Source organism: Saccopteryx leptura, chromosome 2 (genome assembly GCF_036850995.1).
Source record: "Saccopteryx leptura isolate mSacLep1 chromosome 2, mSacLep1_pri_phased_curated, whole genome shotgun sequence".
NCBI lineage: Eukaryota > Metazoa > Chordata > Mammalia > Chiroptera > Emballonuridae > Saccopteryx > Saccopteryx leptura.
In genome coordinates this window covers 292,150,184-292,156,981 of record NC_089504.1, presented here as the reverse complement: position 1 = coordinate 292,156,981, position 6,798 = coordinate 292,150,184, and the positions used below count along the sequence as shown (strand labels likewise).

Below are 6,798 nucleotides of genomic sequence, written 5' to 3'. Positions count from 1 at the left end.
AAAAGAGCTATCATCATGGATTACTACAAAGAATACAGGTTAGATGTGGTAGGGGGACTCAACAGGGCTTGAAAACCAATGTCCTCTCTGTCCCAAAGTTTCTGCATGGCCCAACAAATATTTGTTTATCAAACATTTGTTTTTTATCTTCATGTGAATTACATTTCTTCTTCCTGAAATTACAGGCTCTCCTCAGTTCAAAATGACATCTAAGCCCTAATTATCTGACCATCTATGGGCAACCTACATTCTTATGGAGCCCCAGCCCATACAAAATTAAATGTAATTTTTCCTGTTAAATTGTCTATGTCAACTTAATTCTTAAGCCAGCCAGCAACACTATATTCATTTTATGAGTGGTTAAATTTATTTTGCTTAGTATCTTATGTTAGAAATATAAATAAGAAAGTAGTTTATTTATTTAAATATTTAACCTCTTTAAACATTTGAACTGCCAAATAATTATGTCAGTATTCAAATTTATTTCCTAGTCTTTCTCATTCACCTTAATACAAACTTTGTTGTGGAAAAATTTTCTAAACTAATGTATATGTTTATGCCTGGGTTTATTATTAACAATATGTGGTTATTATTTTGCCCAATTCTTTTTTAAACAATGGGTAAGAAGTCTCATAAGGATGATAGAAGTGTCACAACTATTTATTAATTGGAAATAAACTACATTATGTAATATTTGGCAATTTCTTTCAAAGATTTCCTAAGTTGAACTCATTAGAATTACTCATTGTTAAAGTAGTGCCTCAGGGTTTAGTTTTGGACTCTATTTTTTCTATAGTTATTTAAAACTTGGAGTTTATTTCTGTAGGAAATAACAGTCACCCAAATTTTTGTTGATATGTTTGTGGGTGCCTGTATGTTTTTATAAATGTGCAACTTCCAAAAGAATTTTCAATAAAGTATTGCCAAGTTGAATAGTATCTAATTAACCAACAAGTCCTGACAGATGGAGAGGTTACTAAGGAATAATCACAGCTCTAAGATCCTATGAAACACTGGGTGCAGCTAAGTACCTCTAATTCCCCAAGGATGTAATTAGTCATGATAACAATGCTGCCCTGAGTTGTTTTATCTCTTTTATAAAAAGACTTTATTGTGGAAAAAAATGTTTATTTTTATGCAGGAGGAGGATGGAGTTGACATTTTATACTGGTTGGTGAATATTAGAATGCTTATGACTTGTGGTACACATCATGACAAATCTGCTCATTTAGGATGCTCCCCTGCCAATTTAGATATTTGACTACCTCAGTACTTCTATAATAAAGCCCAGCTTCCACTTAGGACAATTGTAAAATTGTGTTTTCAAGTTAATGGTGTGGATTCTCTAAAATTAGAAAGTGACTCATTTTGTAATGTGAAAAATTGAGCAATGATTCAGTACAGAAAAAAATATTGGATACTGAAATTAATGGCCTCGAATATCATGATTAAAGAGATCAACTGCTTTGAAAATACTAATAAATATAAGTAAAATTGTAAGATAGACCTCAGAAAATTTTCCTTCCTTTGATGACTTTCTATTTTCACTCCACAAATCTAATCCCAGTGGCTTTCCAGGTCAAGTAGAATAAAATCCAAACTTTATTAAGACCAAGAAAGCCTGCATGAGTTATTGTCAACAATGTCTCAGAACTCATCTTCTAACTCCCTCTTGTTACTCCAGTTGTGCCAGTCTTCCTTCTCTCACTTCAAAAGGCCACCCTTGTTTGGGGTATTTTGCACTTGCTCTTCTCTCTGAAATGAAATATTTCTTCTCCAAGTCTTCACCTGGCTGCCTTTTCTCATCATTTCAGTCTCAGCTAAAATATCATCAACTCAGAGAAGCCCCCTTTCTAAAATGAGCATCCCACACACATTCTACCCTGTTTTAGATTCTTAATCACACATGTTAACCATTGACATTAAATTACTGATTTGACTGTCTGAATTCATCAAGTAGAATATAAGTTTTGAGGGCAGAAACTATCTCTCCTGCTTACACTTACAACTCCAGTTTTTAGAAGAATGTCTTACAGGTAGGAAAAAATCATATAAACAAATCTTTAATTAATACATATCAAAATTGTTATCACAATATACCTTTTTAATTGCCAATTTATCCTCTGTCTTCTTGCTTCTTTCTAACAGAACTCAGAAGTTTCTCTTTTGATTATTTTCTCTTCATCTGATCTTTTCCAAAGCAAGATGGACCAATGTCAATTCCAGCCAATGGGTTTCCTTGAGCAGTGTCTGACAGGATTTGAGACAATGAGACTTGATAAAGAATTTGGCAGAGACTTCCGAGAAATATCCTCTTTACTTTCTGTAAGAGCCTAAAGAGCAACTGCATATTTGTTCCTTTTATTATTGTTAATGAAAGTCAAAGAATTGAAACATGATGAGTGAGAAGAAACTCTTTAATCAAGAGTATTACAACATGTATCAAATAAAAATTTTTAAGTGATTGATTTTAGGACAGGAGAGAGAGAAAAATACCAATTTGTTGTTCCACTTGTTTATGCATTCATCAGTTGATTCTTGTAAGTGCCATGATTGGAGATAAAACCTGCAACCCTGGTATATTGGGATGACATTTTAACCAACTGAGCTACACAATCAGGACTTGAATAAAATTTTTTCACAATGATGGTTAGGAAACTAAATTTCCTGGGAATATACATTTATTATAGAGTTGTTTTATACAGCTTCTAGGATACTCTCAAACAGAGAAGCAAACAGTGAGCTTATTTAGAAGGCTCTTACATTAACAAACAAAACCAGGCAGATCAGACCATAAAAAATGATTATACATTCACCAATTATTTATTTATGTAAACTGTGCTTCATATTTCATTCTGCAAACTCAGTGAGTTTATTTACAAAGTTTTGATTTTTCATTTTTATTAGAAGAGTAATTTACTAAGTAAACTAAGAATCTTAAATAAACAATTTTAACTACTACTGTTATCAGTTTTGCTGCCAGTTGAAGTGGGATTTGAGTACAATGTATAAAAAAAGCATTTTATAGGACTTGCACTTAGAGAAGCTTAGACTTTTGCATTAAGACTTATTTGGAATAGAAATAGAAGGTTGTGCCCTGGCTGGTTGGATTAGTGGTAGAGCATGGGCCTGGCAAGTGGATGTCTTGGGTTTGATTCCCAGTCAGAGCACACACGAGAAGTGGCCATCTACTTCTCTACCCATCCCCCTTTTCCCTCTCTCTCTGTCTTTTTCTTCCCCTCCTGCAGCCATGGTTCAGTTGGAGCAAGATGGCCCAGGCACTGAGGATGGCTCTATGACCTTGCCTCAGGAACTAAAATAGCTCAGTGGCCAAACAACAAAGCAATTATCTCAGATGGGCAGAGCATAGCCCCATAGGGGGCTTGCCAGGTGGATCTTCGTTGGGGTACATGTGAGAGTCTTTCTCTTTGCCTTCCTGCTTCTCACTTAAGAAAAAAAAGAAAAAGAAAGAAAGAAATAGAAAGTTGCTTACCAGCTTTCAATGTCTCATTTCTGTCTGTCCTGCCAAGGAAAAAGTTCAGTATTGTCTTCATTACACCCAGTATAAAGATTAAAATCCAGCTATTTTGCACCATGGGTTAGTCCATATTAAAGCTCAGTCCAAAGATTCAAAGATGGCAACAAAGTAGGAAGACATTCCAACTGCCACCTCCCAGGACAAATTGAATTACAACTTAATTTAAAAACAATCATCTTGAAAAACCAACTTTGGACTAAAAGAAGAGGACTCTATAACCAAGGATCACAGGAGAAGCCACATCAAGACTGGTAAAAGGGATGGAGATGTGGAAAGGGCTGCCCCGTTCCCAGGAGCAAGTGGCTGCTGAGCATCCAGAGGGACTATCACAGTGGGGAGGTTCACCCTGAGAAGTGTGGGTCCTCAGCCCCAGGCCTAGAGCCCAAGCCTAGAGCCCCAGAGCCTAGATCCCCAGAGCCTAGAAGAGGTGCCCTGACAACATTTGGTGGTGAAAAGAGCAGGGTTTCTGTCTGCAAAGAAGAAACTGAGCTTTCTGAGATGCAGACTCCATCTTAAAGGGCCCACGCAGAAAATCTCATTCACAGCCACTTACCTAGAGCTCTGGCAGTGGAAGAGCTGAGAGGACTGGAGTTACATGAGGAGAGTGTAAAGCTGGAGGCTCAGGGAGAGACACAGTTGGGGACAGCCACCAGAATCCCTGTGCTGAGTCATTCTTCAATACTTTAGTCACCATCTTTCTTGGGCAGAGCATCCCATTTGTGCAGCATAAGATTGGGGAAAAGCAAGTGCTCTGCCCTTGGGAGTCTCTCCTACCCCAGAATGGTGATAAGTCATTCTGAGAGGTCAGGAAGCAGGGGCTCATCAGTGGATCAGTTTTCTAGTGTTGAGATCAGAGCCTTCCCCCACACATTCCCGATCCTAAGAAGGGTGCTTCCCCCTCACAGAAGACTCACTTGAAACTGTCCAGAGGGCAAACAGACCATACCACTGGGCTTCAGAGACCACACCCACCAGACTCCAGGGGCCAACTCAGGAAGATCTAGAGCCAACACAACTGATAGTGAGTGGCAGACAACACCAAGCCTAGACACAGCTAGCTACACAAGCAGCATGCTCTAAGGATGAGTCTAGCACACACCAGACACTGTGGAGAATAAATTTTCCCAACAGGACAGACATGGCACAATGTATAATACATACGATCCAGGTTGACCTTAGAGCTAGCCAGCCTGAAGGAATAGCTATACCCATGAAAAAAACAATTGCATTTAATACTTACATACAACAGGAGGGGAAATAGTACCCTCAAGAAGAATTTCTAGAACAAGAAAAACAGGTGACCTGGGTGGTCAGTACCACTGAACCCATTATCTTAATAAAGATGCCACAAAAATTTAAAATTCAGAAAGTGCTACCTAGTAGGCAGACAAAATGAACAGACAAAGAAATGCTACCCAAATGAATCAACAAGAGAAATCCGCAGAAAAAGCACTAAATGGACCACCAGATACACAGTTTAAAATAATGATTTTTAGGAGCCTCAAAAATCTTAAAGCATCAATGAATGAACATAATGAGCACTTAAATAAAGAGATAAGAAGTATCAAAAAGGACATTAAAGTCATAAAAAAGAACCAGTCAGAAATGACAAATACAATATCAGAAATGAAGGCTGCACTAGAAGGAATCAACAGCAGGCTCAATGAAGCAGAGAATCAAATCACAGGAGAAATAGAAAGCCTCACAGATATTAAAAAAATACCTCAAGAAATTCATTACAATCAAACCAGTACTGCAAGAAATGTTAAGGGTCCTGCTATAAAAAAAAAACTAAAGGAAAAAAATATCTAGAAAAAGATAATAGATTTAAAGAATAAAATGGCAATAAACCTTAAATGTAAATGGATTAAATGCTCTAATCAAAAGATATAGGGTAGCTGCATGGATAAGGAAATAGGATCCATACATATGCTGTCTATAAGAGACCCACCTCAAAATGAAAGATACACATAGACTGAAAGTGAAGAGATGGAAAAAAGTATTTCATGCAAAGGAAAATAAAAAAAAGCTAGGGTAGCAATACTTATATCAGACAAATTAGACATTAAAACAAAGGCTATAGTGCTCGCTTTGGCAGCACATATACTAAAATTGGAACGATACAGAGAAGATTAGCATGTCCCCTGCGCAAGGATGACACGTAAAACAAAGGCTATAGTAAGGGATAAAGAAAGTCACTACATAATGATAAATGGAGCATTCCAACAGAAAGATATAACAATTATAAATATCTATGTGCCTAATATAGGAGCAACTGAATATATAAAGCAGATTTTGATGGACATAAAGGCTGAGATCAACAGGGATATTATAATAGTAGGGGATTTTCATACCCCACTAACACCAATAGTTGGATCCTCCAGACAAAAAATTAACAAAGAAACAGTGGCCTTAAATGTCATACTAGATCAACTGGATTTAATAGATATATTCAGAACCTTTCACCCCAAAGCTCATAGTATATTCAAGTGCTCATGGTACATTCTCTAGGATAGATCACATGTTAGGACAAAAAAAAAGTCTCAATAAATTTAAGAAGATTGAAATCATATCAAGCATCTTCACAGACCACTATGGCATGAAACTAGAAATTAACTACATAGGAAAACTGAAAAATAATCAAACACTTGGAGGCTAAATAGCATGTTATTAAATAATAGATGGGTTAACAATGAGATCAAGAAAGAAATAAAAAAAATTTATTGAAACAAATAAAAATTAACATACAACTCAAAATTTATGGGACACAGCAAAAGCAGTCATGAGTGGGAAATTCATAGTATTACAGGCATACCTTAAGAAGCAACAAAAGCTCACATAAACACTTAACCCTGGATCTAAAAGAACTAGAAAAAGAACAACAAACAAAGCACAGAGAAGGTAGAAGGAAGGAAATAATAAAGGTCAGAGCAGAAATAAAAGACATAAAGGCTAAAAATACAATACAAAAGATCAATGAAAGGAAAAGCTGGTTCTTTAAAAAGGTAAACAAAATTGATGAACCTTTAACCAGATTCATCAAGAAGAAAAGAGAGAAAACTCAAATAAATAAAACTAGAAATGAAAGTTGAGAAGTAACAACTGACACTACCGAAATAAAAATAATTGTAGGAACATACTATGAAGGTCTGTATGCCAAAAAATTAGACAACCTAGGCAACATGAATAAATTCCTAGAAACATATAATCTTTCAGAACTCAATCTGGAAGAATTAGAAAACCTAAACAGACCTATTACA

At 36.2% G+C, this 6,798-nt stretch overlaps 1 non-coding gene across 1 annotated transcript; it reads left to right on the top strand.

The window, feature by feature from the left end:
• The first annotated feature begins 5,620 nt into the window (after positions 1–5,620).
• Positions 5,621–5,727, top strand: LOC136396479 (U6 spliceosomal RNA). The gene has a single exon (XR_010749765.1). It is a non-coding gene; the product is annotated as a U6 spliceosomal RNA (small nuclear RNA).
• Positions 5,728–6,798: the final 1,071 nt, after the last annotated feature.